Below are 14,989 nucleotides of genomic sequence, written 5' to 3' on the forward strand. Positions count from 1 at the left end.
GGAAGGGGGAAACTTGCCCCCCAAGTAAGGTGGGTGCGCCCCCTCCCCAAACCCTAGGCGACTTGTGCCCTTGTGGGGGGGGGGGGCGCACCAGCCCACCTAGGGCTGGTCCCCTCCCACACTTGGCCCATGCAGCCCTCTGGGGCCGGTGGCCCCACTTGGTGGACCCCCGGGACCCTCCCGGTGGTCCCGGTACGTTACCGATAACACCCGAAACTTTTCCGGTGACCAAAACAGGACTTCCCATTTATAAATCTTTACCTCCGGACCATTCCGGAACTCCTCGTGACGTCCGGGATCTCATCCGGGACTCCAAACAACATTCGGTAACCACATATATCTATTCCCTATAAGCGTCATCGAACCTTAAGTGTGTAGACCCTACGGGTTCGGGAACCATGCAGACATGACCGAGACGTTCTCCGGTCAATAACCAACAGCGGGATCTGGATACCCATGTTGGTTCCCACATGTTCCACGATGATCTCATCGGATGAACCACGATGTCAAGGACTCAATCACTCCCGTATTCAATTCCCTTTGTCTAGCGGTATTGTACTTGCCCGAGATTAGATCGCCGGTATCCCGATACCTTGTTCAATCTCGTTACCGGAAAGTCTCTTTACTCGTTCTGTAACACATCATCCCGTGATCAACCCCTTGGTCACATTGTGCACATTATGATGATGTCCTACCGAGTGGGCCCAGAGATACCTCTCTGTTTGCACGGAGTGACAAATCCCAGTCTCGATTCGTGCCAACCCAACAGACACTTTCGGAGATACCCGTAGTGCACCTTTATAGCCACCCAGTTACGTTGTGACGTTTGGTACACCCAAAGCATTCCTACGGTATCCGGGAGTTGCACAATCTCATGGTCTAAGGAAAAGATACTTGACATTAGAAAAGCTTTAGCATACAAACTACACGATCTTTGTGCTAGGCTTAGGATTGGGTCTTGTCCATCACATCATTCTCCTAATGATGTGATCCCGTTATAAATGACATCCAATGTCCATGGTCAAGAAACCGTAACCATCTATTTATCAACGAGCTAGTCAACTAGATGCTTACTAGGGACATGGTGGTGTCTATGTATGTATCTGAGTTTCCTATCGATACAATTATAGCATGGATAATAAACGATTATCATGAACAAGGAAATATAATAATAATAACTAATCTATTATTGCCTCTAGGGCATATTTCCAACAGTCTCCCACTTGCACTAGAGTCAATAATCTAGTTCACATCGCCATGTGATTAACACTCATAGGTCACATCGCCATGTGACCAACATCCAAAGAGTTTACTAGTGTCACTAAACCAGTTCACATCATCATGTGATTAAGACTCAATGAGTTCTGGGGTTTGATCATGTTTTGCTTGTGAGAGAGGTTTTAGTCAACGGGTCTGCTACATTCAGATCCGTATCTACTTTGCAAATCTCTAGGTCATATTGCAAACGCTGCTTCCATGCTCCACTTGGAGCTATTCCGAATGGTTGCTCCACTATACGTATCCGTTTTGCTACTCAGAGTCATTCGGATAGGTGTTAAAGCTTGCATCGACGTAACCCTTTACGTCGAACTCTTTATCACCTCCATAATCGAGAAACATGTCCTTATTTACTCCAAGGACAATTTTGACCGCTGTCCAATGATCCATTCCTGGGTCACTCTTGTACCCCCTTGCCAGACTCATGGCAAGGCACACTTCCGGTGTGGTACACAACATAGCATACTATAGAGCCTACGTCTGAAGCATAGGGGACGACCTTCGTCCTTTCTCTCTCTTCTGCCGTGGTTGAGCTTTAAGTCTTAACTTCATACCTTACAACTCAAGCAAGAACTCCTTCTTTGACTGGTCCATCTTGAACACCTTCAAGATCATGTCAAGGTATGTGCTCATTTGAAAGTACCATTTAGCGTTTTTTGATCTATCCTCATAGATCTTGATGCTCAATGTTCAAGTTGCTTAATCCAGGTTTTCAATTGAAAAACACTTTTCAAATAACCCTATATGCTATCCAGAAATTCTACATCATTTCCGATCAACAATATGTCAAAAACATATACTCATCAAAAATGCTATAGTGCTCCCACTCACTTCTTTGGAAATACAAGTTTCTCATAAACTTTGTATGAACCCAAAATTCTCTGATCATCTCATCAAAGCGCACATTCCAACTCCGAGATGCTTACTCCAGTCCTTAGAAGGATTGCTGGAGCTTTGCATACTTGTTAGCGTCTTTCAGGATTGTCAAAAACTTCTGGTTGTATCACATACAACCTTTCCTCAAGAAAATTGTCGAGGAAACAATGTTTTGACATCCTATCTGCAAGATTTCATAAATAATGTAGTAACTGCTAATCCAATTCCAATAGAATCTTAGCATCACTACGAGTGAGAAAGCCTCACCGTAGTCAACTCCTTGAACTTGTCGGAAATCTTTAACGACAAGTCGAGCTTTCTTAATGGTGATACTTACCATCATTGTCCGACTTCCTTTTAAAATCCATCTGTACCCAATAGCCTTACGACCATCAAGTAGTTCTGCCAAAGTTCACACTTTGTTTTCATACATGGTCCTCTCTCGGATTTTATGGCCTCTAGCCATTTCTTGGAATCTGGGCCCACCATCACTTCTCGATAGCTCGTAGGTTCATTGTTGTCTAGCAACATGACCTCCAAGACAGGATTACCGTACCACTCTGAAGCAGTACCTGTCCTTGTCGTCCTACGAGGTTTGGCAGTGACTTGATCCAAAGCATTATGATCACTATCATCAGCTTCCACTTCAATTGGTGTAGGTGCAACATGAACAACTTCCTGTGCCCTGCTACACACTGGTTGAAGTGATGGTTCATTAACCTCATCAAGTCTCCACCATCCTCCCACTCAATTCTTTGGAGAGAAACTTTTCCTCGAGAAAGGACCCATTTCTAGAAACAATCACTTTTGCCTCCGGATCTGAAATAGGAGGTATACCCAACTGTTTTGGGTGTCCTATGAAGATGCATTTTATCCGCTTTGGGTTCGAGCTTATCAACCTGAAACTTTTTCACATAAGCGTCGCAACCCCAACCTTTTAAGAAACGACAACTTAGGTTTCTCCAAACCATAGTTCAAACGGTGTCGTCTCAACGAAATTACGTGGTGCCCTATTAAAGTGAGTGCGGTTGTCTCTAAAGCCTAACCCATGAACGATAGTGGTAATTCGATAAGATACATCATGGTACGCACCATATCTAATAGGGTGCAACTATGATGTTCGGACACACCATCACACAATGGTGTTCCAGGCGGTATTAATTGTGAAAAAAATTCCACAATGTATTAATTGCGTGCCAAAGCTCGTAACTCACATACTCATCTCTATGATCATATCACAGACATTTTATCCTCTTGTCACAATGATCTTCAACTTCACTCTGAAATTACTTGAACCATTCAATAATTCAGACTTGTGTTTCATCAAGTAGATATACAACATCTACTCAAATCATCTGTGAAGTAAGAACATAACGATATTCACTACATGCCACAGCACTCATTGAACTGCACACATCAAAATGTGTTACTTCCAACAAGTTGCTATCTTGTTCCATCTTACTGAAAACGAGGCTTTTCAGTCATCTTGCCCATGTGCTATGATTTGCATATCTCAAGTGATTCAAAATCAAACGATCCATCTGCATGGAGTTTCTTCATGCGTATACACCAAAAGACATGGTTCGCATGTCTTAAACTTTTCAAAAATGAGTGAGTCCAAAGATCCATCAGCATGGAGCTTCTTGATGCGTTTTATACCAATATGACTTACATGGCAGTGCCACAAGTAAGTGGTACTATCATTACCATGTTATATCTTTTGGCATGAAAATGTGTATCACTACGATCGAGATTCAATAAACCATTCCTTTTAGGTGCAAGACCATTGAAGGTATTATTCAAATAAACAGAGTAACCATTATTCTCCTTAAATGAATAACCGTATTGCGATAGACATAATCCAATCATGTCTATGCTCAATGCAAACACCAAATAACAATTATTTAGGTTTAACAGTAATCTCGATGGTAGAGGGAGCGTGCGATGCTTGATCACATCAACCTTGGAAACACTTCCAACACATATCGTCAGCTCACCTTTAGCTAGCCTCCGTTTATTCCGTAGCTTTTATTTCGAGTTACTAACAATTAGCAACCGAACCGGTATCTAATACCCTGGTGCTACTAGGAGTACTAGTAAAGTACACATTATCATAATGTATATCCAATATACTTCTATCGACCTTGCCAGCCTTCTCATTTACCATGTATCTAGGGTAGTTTTGTTTCAGTGTCCGTTCCCTCATTACAGAAGCACTTAGTCTCGGGTTTGGGTTCAACCCTGGGTTTCTTCACTGGAGAAGCAACTGATTTTCTGTTTCATGAAGTACCCCTTACTTGCCATTGCCCTTCTTGAAACTAGTGGTTTCACTAACCATCAACAATTGATGCTCCTTCTTGATTTCCACATTCACTGTGTCGAACATTGTGAATAGCTCAAGGATCATCATATCTATCCCTGTTATGTTATAGTTCATCACGAAGCTCTAGTAGCTTGGTGGCAATGTCTTTGGAGAAACATCACTATCTCATCTGGAAGATTAACTCCCACTCGATTCAAGTGATTGTTGTACCCAGACAATTTGAGTACAAGCTCAACGATTGAGATCTTCTCCCTTAGTTTGTAGGCTAGAAAACTCGTCGGAGGTCTCATAGCTCTTGACGTGGGCACGAGCCTGAAATCCCAATTTTAGCCCTCGAAACATCTCATATGTTCCGCGACATTTCGAAATCGTCTTTGGTGCCTCAATTCTAAACCGTTTAACATTACTGAACGATCATGTAGTCATCAAAACATGTATGTCAGATGTTCGCAACATCCACAGACCATGTTCGAGGTCCAGCACACCGAGCGGTGCATTAAGGACATAAGGCTTCTACTGTCCGCATAATCGCTACTGTCAACTTTCAACTATATTTTCTCTATGAATATATCTAAAACAGTAGAACTAAAGCGCGAGCTATGACATAATTTGCAAAGGGCTTTTTACTATGTTCACGATAATTAAGTTCATCTAATGAACTCCCACTCAGATAGACATCCCTCTAGTCATCTAAGTGATTACATGATCCAAGTCAACTAGGCCGTGTCCGATCATCACGTGAGACGGACAAGTCATCATCGGTGAACATCTTCATGTTGATCGTATCTACTATACGACTCATGCTCGACCTTTCGGTCTCTTGTGTTCCGAGGCCATGTCTGTACATGCTAGGCTCGTCAAGTTAACCTAAGTGTTTCGCATGTGTAAATCTGGCTTACACCCGTTGTATTTGAACGTTAGAATCTATCACACCCAATCATCACATGGTGCTTCGAAACAATGAACTTTCGCAACGGTGCACAGTTAGGGGGAACACTTTCTTGAAATTTTAATGAGGGATCATCTTATTTACTACCGTCGTTCTAAGCAAATAAGATGCATAAACATGATAAACATCACATGCAATCAAAAAGTGACATGATATGGCCAATATCATTTTGCTCCTTTTGATCTCCATCTTCGTGGCTCCATGATCATCATCGTCACCGGCATGACACCATGATCTTCATCATCATGATTTCCATCATCGTGTCTCCATGAAGTTGTTTCGCCAACTATTAATCTACTACTATAGCTAACGGTTAGCAATAAAGTAAAGCAATTACATGGCGTTGTTCAATGACACGCAGGTCATACAATAAATTAAGACAACTCCTATGGCTCCTGCCGGTTGTCATACTCATCGACATGCAAGTCGTGATTCCTATTACAAGAACATGATCAATCTCATACATCACATATCATTCATCACATTCTTTTTGGCCATATCACATCACATAGCATACCCTGCAAAAACAAGTTAGACGTCCTCTAATTGTTGTTTGCATGTTTTATGTAGCTGCTATGGGTTTCTAGCAAGAATGTTTCTTACCTACGTAAAAGCCACAACGTGATATGCCAATTGCTATTTACCCTTCATAAGGACCCTTTTCATCAAATCCGACCCGACTAAAGTGGGAGAGACTGGCACCCGCTAGCCACCTTATGCAACAAGTGCATGTCAGTCGGTGGAACCTGTCTCACGTAAGAGTACGTGTAAGGTCGGTCCGGGCCGCTTCATCCCACAATACCATCGAAACAAGATTGGACTAGTAACGGTAAGCATACTGAACAAAATCAACGCCCACAACAACTTGTGTTCTACTCGTGCATAGAATCTACGCAATAGACCTAGCTCTGATACCTATTGTTGGGGAACAAAGCAGAAATTCAAAAAAATTCATATGAGTCACCAAGATCTATCTATGGAGAGACTAGCAACGAGAGAGAGGGGAGTGCATCTACATACCCTTGTAGATCGCTAAGCGGAAGCGTTCAAGAGAACGAGGTTGAAGGAGTCGTACTCGTCGTGATCCAAATCACCGGAGATCCTAATGCCGAATGGACGGCACCACCGCGTTCAACACACGTGCAGCCCGGTGACGTCTCCCATGCCTTGATCCAGAAAGGAGAGAGGGAGAGGTTGAGGAAGACTCCATCCAGCAGCAGCACAACGGCGTGGTGGTGGTGGAGGAGCATGGTAATCCGATACGTCCATTTTGCATCATGCTTTTATATTGATATTTATCGCATTATGGGCTGTTATTTCATGTTATGCACAATAATTATGGCTATTCTCTCTTATTTTACAAGGTTTACATGAAGAGGGAGAATGCCGGCAGCTGGAATTCTGGGCTGGGAAAGGAGCAAATATTGAAGGGCTATTCTGCGCAACTCCAAAAGTCCTGAAACTCCACGGAATACCTTAAAATAAATAAAGAAAAATCGTCGCCAAAGATGAAGGCCAGGGGGCCCACACCCTGCTCACGAGGGTGGGGGGCGCGCCCCTCCCCCCTAGGTGCGCCCCCTACCTCGTGGGCCCCCTGGTGGCTCTCTGACGTCCATCTTCTCCTATATGAAGTCTTTCGATGAGAAAAATATAGCAAGCAACCTTTCGGGACGAGACTCCGCCTCCACGAGGCGGAACCTTGGTGGAACCAATCTAGGGCTCCGGCAGAGCTGTGCTGCCGGGGACACTTCCCTCCGGGAGGGGGAAATCATCGCCATCATCATCACTAACGCTCCTCTCATCGGGAGAGGGAAATCTCCATCAACATCTTCACCAGCACCATCTCATCTCCAAACCCTAGTTCATCTCTTGTATCCAGTTCTTGTCTCCAAGTCTGGGATTGGTGCTAGTAGGTTGCTAGTAGTGTTGATTACTCCTTGTAGGTGATGCTAGTTGGTTTACTTGGTGGAAGATCATATGTTCAGATCCTTTATGCATATTATTACCCCTCTGATTATCAACATGAATATGCTTTGTGAGTAGTTACGTTTGTTCCTGAGGACACGGGAGAAGTCTTGCTATTAGTAGTCATGTGAATTTGGTATTCGTTCGATATTTTGATGAGATGTATGTTGTCTAACCTCTAGTGGTGTTATGTGAACGTCGACTACATAACACTTCACCATTATTTGGGCCTAGAGGAAGGCATTGGGAAGTAATAAGTAGATCATGGGTTGCTAGAGTGACAGAAGCTTGAACCCTAGTTTATGCGTTGCTTCGTAAGGGGCTGATTTGGATCCATATGTTTCATGCTATGGTTAGGTTTACCTTAATACTTTTGTTGTAGTTGCGGATGCTTGCAATAGAGGTTAATCATAAGTGGGATGTTTGTTCAAGTAAGAACAGCACCCAAGCACCGGTCCACCCACATATCAAATTATCAAAGTACCGAACGCGAATGATATTAGTGTGATGAAAACTAGCTTGACGATATTCCCATGTGTCCTCGGGAGCGCTTTTCTTATTATAAGAGTTTGTTCCGGCTTGTCCTTTGCTACAAAAAGGATTGGGCTACCTTGCTGCACCTTATTTACTTTTGTTACTTGTTGCTCGTTACAATTTATCTTATCACAAAACTATCTGTTACCACTTATTTCAGTACTTGCAGAGAATACCTTGCTGAAAACCGCTTATCATTTCCTTCTGCTCCTCGTTGGGTTCGACACTCTTACTTATCAAAACGACTATGATAGATCCCCTCTACTTGTGGGTCATCAAGACACTTTTCTGGCGCCGTTGCCAGGGAGAGTAGCGCCTTTGGTAGGTGGAATTTGGTAAGGAAAAATTTATATAGTGTGCTGAAATTTTCTGTCACTTGTTACTATGGAAAGTAATTCTATGAGGGGCTTGTTCGGGGTATCTTCACCCCTTCCAGTTGAGCAAAGAGTTGCCCCTCAACCTACTGAACCTATTGAAAATGAAACTCCTTTTGAATTTCCTTCGGGTATCATGGAAAAACTGCTGGCTAATACTTTTACAGGAGATGGAACAAAGCATCCTGACGAGCATCTTCGCTATGTGGATGATATTTGTGGACTATTTAAGCTTGCAGGTATACCTGATGATGTTGTTAAGAAGAAGTCTTTTCCTTTATCTTTGAAGGAAGACGCATTGACATGGTATAGGCTATGTGATACGAGATCATGGAACTATAAAAGAGTGAAATTGGAATTTCATCAAAAGTATTACCCTATGCATCTTGTTCATCGTGATCGCAATTATATATATAATTTTTGGCCTCGCGAAGGAGAAAGCATCGCTCAAGCTTAGGGGAGGCTTAAATCAATGTTATATTCATGCCCCAATCATGACCTCTCAAAATTGACAATTCTCCAGAATTTTTATGCTCGGCTTTCTGATAACAATCGCACCATGCTCGATACTTCTTGTGTTGGCTCTTTTATGATAAAGTCTATTGAATTTGGATGGAATCTATTGGATAGAATTAAACGCAACTCTGAAGATTGGGACCTCGACGAAGGTAAGGAGTCAGGTATGACACCCAAGTTTGATTGTGCTAAATCTTTTATGGATACCGATGTTTTCTGTAAGTTTAGCACTAAATATGGACTTGACTCTGAGATAGTAGCTTCTTTCTATGAATCTTTTGCTACTTATGTTGATATCCCCAAGGAGAAGTGGTTTAAATATCATCCTCCCATAGAAGTAAAAGTAGCTGCACCTATTAAAGTTGAAGAAAAGATTGTCACTTACAATGATCCTATTGTTCCTACTTCTTATGTTGAGAAACCCCCTTTCCCTGTTAGAATGAAGGATCATGCTAAAGCTTCAACTGTTGTTCGTAAAAGCAATATTAGGACTTATACACCTCCTGAGCAAGTCAAAGTAGAACCCAATATTGCTATTGTTAAAGATCTCTTGTCGGATAATATTGATGGGCATGTTATTCAATTCACTGGTGAAACTGCTAGAATTGCTAAACCCTGTGATAGAGATAAACATAGACCTGTGGTAGGCCTGCCTGTTATTTCTGTTAAAATAGGAGATCATTGTTACCATGGCTTATGTGATATGGGTGCGAGTGCTAGTGTTATACCACATACTTTATACGAAGAAATTAAGAATGAAATTGCACCTGATGAATTAAAAGGTATTGATGTCACAATTAAACTTGCCAATAGAGATACTATTTCACCAATTGGGATTGTTAGAGATGTTGAAGTCTTGTGTGGGAAAACTAAATATCCTGCTGATTTTCTTGTTCTTACTTCTCCGCAAGATAGCTTTTGTCCCATTATATTTGGTAGACCCTTCTTGAATACTATTAATGCTACGATAGACTGCAAAAAGAATGTTGTTACTGTTGGCTTGGATGATATGGTTCATGAGTTTAATTTCTCTAAATTTAGTAAACAACATCGTGAGGAAGAATTGCCTAGTAAGGATGAAATTATTGGTCTTGCTTCTATTGCCGTACCTCCCAGTGATCCTTTGGAACATTATTTGCTAGACCATGAAAATGATATGTTTATGAATGAAAGAAGGGAAATACATGAAGTATTCTTTAAACAGGAACCTATTCTGAAACACAATTTGCCTGTTGAAATCCTAGGGGATCCTCCTCCACCCAAGGGTGATCCCGTGTTTGAGCTTAAACCGTTGCCTGATAATCTTAAGTATGCTTATCTTGATGAAAAGAAAATATATCCTGTTATTATTAGTGCTAACCTTTCAGAGCATGAAGAAGAAAGATTATTGAAAACTCTGAAGAAGCACCGTGCCGCTATTGGATATACTCTTGATGATCTTACGGGCATTAGTCCCACTCTATGTCAGCATAAAATAAATTTGGAAGCGGATGCCAAACCAGTTTGTGATCCTCAACGGCGTTTGAATCCTAAAATGAAAGAAGTGGTAAGAAAGGAAATACTCAAGCTTCTAGAGGCAGGTATAATTTATCCCGTTGCTGATAGTCAGTGGGTAAGTCCTGTCCATTGTGTCCCTAAGAAGGGAGGTATTACTGTTGTCCCTAATGATAAAGATGAATTAATTCCACAAAGAATTATCACAGGTTATAGGATGGTAATTGATTTTTGCAAATTAAATAAAGCTACTAAGAAAGATCATTACCCCTTACCTTTTATTGACCAAATGCTAGAAAGATTATGCAAACATACACATTATTGCTTTCTAGATGATTATTCTGGTTTCTCTCAAATACCTGTGTCGGCTAAAGATCAATCAAAGACTACTTTTACATGCCCTTTTGGTACTTTTGCTTATAGACGTATGCCTTTTGGTTTATGTAATGCACCTGCTACCTTTCAAAGATGCATGATGGCTATATTCTCTGACTTTTCTAAAAAGATTTGTGAGGTTTTCATGGATGATTTTTCCGTCTATGGTTCCTCCTTCGATGATTGCTTGAGCAATCTTGATCGAGTTTTGCAGAGATGTGAAGAAACTAATCTTGTCTTGAATTGGGAAAAGTGCCACTTTATGGTTAATGAAGTTATTGTTTTGGGACACAAAGTTTCTGAAAGAGGTATTGAAGTTGATAAAGCCAAGGTTGATGCTATTGAAAAGATGCCATGTCCCAAGGACATCAAGGGTATAAGAAGTTTCCTTGGTCACGCCGGGTTTTATAGGAGGTTCACTAAGGACTTCTCGAAAATTTCTCGGCCTCTGACTAATTTGTTACAAAAAGATGTACCATTTGTCTTTGATGATGATTGTGTAGAAGCATTTGAAATACTTAAGAAAGCATTAGTCTCTGCACCTATTGTTCAGCCACCTGATTGGAATTTACCCTTTGAAATTATGTGTGATGCTAGTGATTACGCTGTAGGTGCTGTTCTAGGGCAGAGAGTTGATAAGAAATTAAATGTTATCCATTATGCTAGTAAGACTCTAGACAATGCTCAAAGAAATTATGCTACTACCGAAAAGGAACTTTTGGTAGTTGTATTTAATTGTGATAAATTCAGACCCTATATTGTTGATTCTAAAGTAACTATTCACACTGATCATGCTGCTATTAAATATCTTATGGAAAAGAAAGATGCTAAACCTAGACTCATTAGATGGGTTCTCTTGCTGCAAGAATTTGATTTGCATATTGTTGATAGAAGAGGAGCTGAGAACCCCGTTGCAGACAACTTATCTAGGTTAGAGAATGTTCTTGATGACCCATTACCTATTGATGATAGCTTTCCAGATGAAGAATTAAATGTCGTAAGCACTTCTCGTAGCACTCCATGGTACGCTGATTATGCTAATTATATTGTTGCTAAATTTATACCACCTAGCTTCACTTACCAACAAAAGAAAAAGTTGTTTTATGATTTGCGACATTACTTTTGGGATGACCCACATCTTTATAAAGAAGGAGTAGATGGTGTTATTAGATGTTGTGTGCCTGAGCATGAACAGGAATAGATCCTACGCAAGTGTCACTCCGAAGCTTATGGAGGACACCACAGCTGGAGATAGAACTGCACATAAGGTATTGCAATCTGGTTTTTATTGGCCTACTCTCTTCAAGGATGCCCGTAAGTTTGTTTTATCTTGTGATGAATGTCAAAGAATTGGTAATATTAGTAGACGTCAAGAAATGCCTATGAATTATTCACTTGTTATTGAACCATTTGATGGTTGGGGCTTTGATTATATGGGACCTTTTCCTGCCTCTAATGAATACATACATATTTTAGTTGTTGTTGATTACATTACTAAGTGGGTAGAAGGTATTCCAACTAGTAGTGCTGATCATAACACTTCTATTAAAATTCTTAAGGAAGTTATTTTTCCGAGGTTTGGAGTCCCTAGATATTTAATGGCTGATGGTGGTTCACACTTTATTCATGGTGCTTTCCGTAAAATGCTTGCTAAATATGACGTTAATCATAGAATTGCATCTCCTTATCACCCGCAGTCTAGTGGTCAAGTAGAATTGAGTAATAGAGAGCTCAAGTTAATTTTGCAAAAGACTGTTAATAGGTCCAGAAAGAATTGGTCCAAGAAACTTGATGATGCATTATGGGCCTATAGAACTGCATATAAGAATCCTATGGGTATGTCTCCGTATAAGATGGTTTATGGAAAAGCATGTCACATACCTCTCGAACTAGAACATAAGGCATATTGGGCTATTAAAGAGCTCAACTATGATTTCAAACTTGCCGGTGAGAAGAGGTTATTTGATATTAGCTCACTTGATGAATGGAGAACCCAAGCCTATGAAAATGCCAAGTTGTTTAAAGAAAAAGTTAAAAGATGGCACGATAAAAGGATACAAAAGCGTGAGTTTAATGTAGGTGATTATGTATTTCTATACAACTCCCGTTTAAGATTTTTTGCAGGAAAACTTCTCTCTAAATGGGAAGGTCCCTACGTTATCGAGGAGGTCTATCGTTCCGGTGCCATAAAAATCAACAACTTCGCAGGCACAAATCCGAAGGTGGTAAACGGTCAAAGGATCAAACACTATATCTCAGGTAATCCTATAAATGTTGAAACTAATATTATTGAAACCGTAACCCCGGAGGAATACATAAGGGACACTTTCCAGAACGTTCCAGACTCCGAAAAGGAATAGGTATGTGTTACGGTAAGTAAACCGACTCCAAAACAAATTCTAAGGCCATATTTCCCTGTTTTGGACTATTTCGAAAAATAGAAAAATAAGTAGCAGTCCGGGGAGGACACGAGGCCTCCACGAGGGTGGAGGGCGCGCCCTCTCCCCCTGGGCGCGCCCCCCTACCTCGTGAGCACCTCGTGTGCCCTCCGGACTCTGTTTTCTTGCACGATACGTATTTTGGTCTGTAAAAATTCATTATATATTCTCACGAAGGTTTTGACGACCGTATCACACAAATATGCTCTGTTTTCTTTCAAGATGTTTCCATTGCAGATTTGAGGATTCCAGAGACTCGATCATCCTTCTATGATAGTGAGCCTATGCCATAGAAGGTGGATGACAAGCTTGCATCATCAACAACACCTCCACCACCAACAACGAAGAAGGAGACATAATCACATGGGTATGGGCACTCCCCTCGGCAACTGCCAAGCTTGGGGGAGGTGCCCCGGTATCGTATCACCATCACAACTCCTATCTTTACCGTCTTTCTTAGTTCGATCCTAGTAGTAGTATCTTGATATAGTAGAATAAAGTCATGGCATGATTTAGTTTTGAAGTTTTGCTTTATGATCCCTCTATGCAATCGAGTCTGTGAGCTATATATAATAAAGATTAGTGTTGAGTCAAGGGCTTGATTACTTTGCCATGATCTTGAGTGAATAAAAGAAGAGAATAAAAAGAAACAAAGAGCTCATATTGATCTTATTGAAAGTAATGACTTCACATAGAAAGAGTATGATGATTAAAAGTTGTTGGGAGTTGGCAAATATAGCTTTGGTCATCGTTTTAATTAATAGGAAGTAATAAGGAGAGAGAGGTTTCACATATAGATATATTATCATTGACATCTTTTGTGATTGGGAACACTCATTAAAATATGACATGCTAAAGAGTTGATGTTGGACAAGGAAGACAACATAATGAGTTATGTTTTCTTATATCTGAGATAAAGTATGTTGTCATGGTTCCTCTAACATGTTGAGCTTGCCTTACCCCCTCATGCTAGCCAAATTATCAGCACCAAGTAGAGATACTACTTGTGCTTCCAAATATCCTTAAACCAGTTTAGCCATGAGAGTCCACCATATCTACCTATGGATTGAGTAAGATCCTTCAAGTAAGTTGTCACCAATGCAAGCAATAAAAATTGCTCTCTAAATATGCATGACTTATTAGTGCAGAGAAATAAGCTTTGTACGAACTTGTTGTGGATGCAATAAAAGCGACGGACTGCATAACAAAGGTTCACATACAAGGGGCAATATAAAGTGACGTTCTTTTGCATTAAGATTTTGTGCATCCAACCATAAAAGCGCATGGCAACCTCTGCTTCCCTCTGCGAAGGGCCTGTCTTTTATTATTATCCTCTACCTTATGCAAGAGTCACGGTGATCTTCACCTTTCCTTTTTCATTTTATCCTTTGGCAAGCCTAGCATGTTGGAAAGAACATGATATATATATCTAATTGGATGTAGGGGAGTATGAATTATTATTGTTGACATTACCCTTTAGGTAAAAGGTTGTGGGGCAAAACTATAAGCCCCTATCTTTCTCTGTGTCCGGTTAAAACTCCGTAACCACAAGTATTGCGTGAGTGTTAGCAATTATGAAGGACTAAGTGATAGTTGAGTATGTGGACTTTCTTTTAAGCTCTGACATAGACTCTTTCCGATGTTATAATAAATTGCAATTGCTTCAATGACTGAGGGTATAATTTGTTGGTGCTCAATAAGGGTTCTGATTCATACTTTGGCTTTGTGAAAAGATCATCACTTTAACATAAGTAATCATATGACAAAATTTATATATGTTGCTGTTATGAGAATAATAATGATGCCTTCATGTCTGTATTTTATTTTTTTATCGACGCCTCTACCTCTAAACATCAGGACATATTTA

Source organism: Triticum dicoccoides, chromosome 2B (assembly GCF_002162155.2).
Source record: "Triticum dicoccoides isolate Atlit2015 ecotype Zavitan chromosome 2B, WEW_v2.0, whole genome shotgun sequence".
Classification (NCBI taxonomy): domain Eukaryota; kingdom Viridiplantae; phylum Streptophyta; class Magnoliopsida; order Poales; family Poaceae; genus Triticum; species Triticum dicoccoides.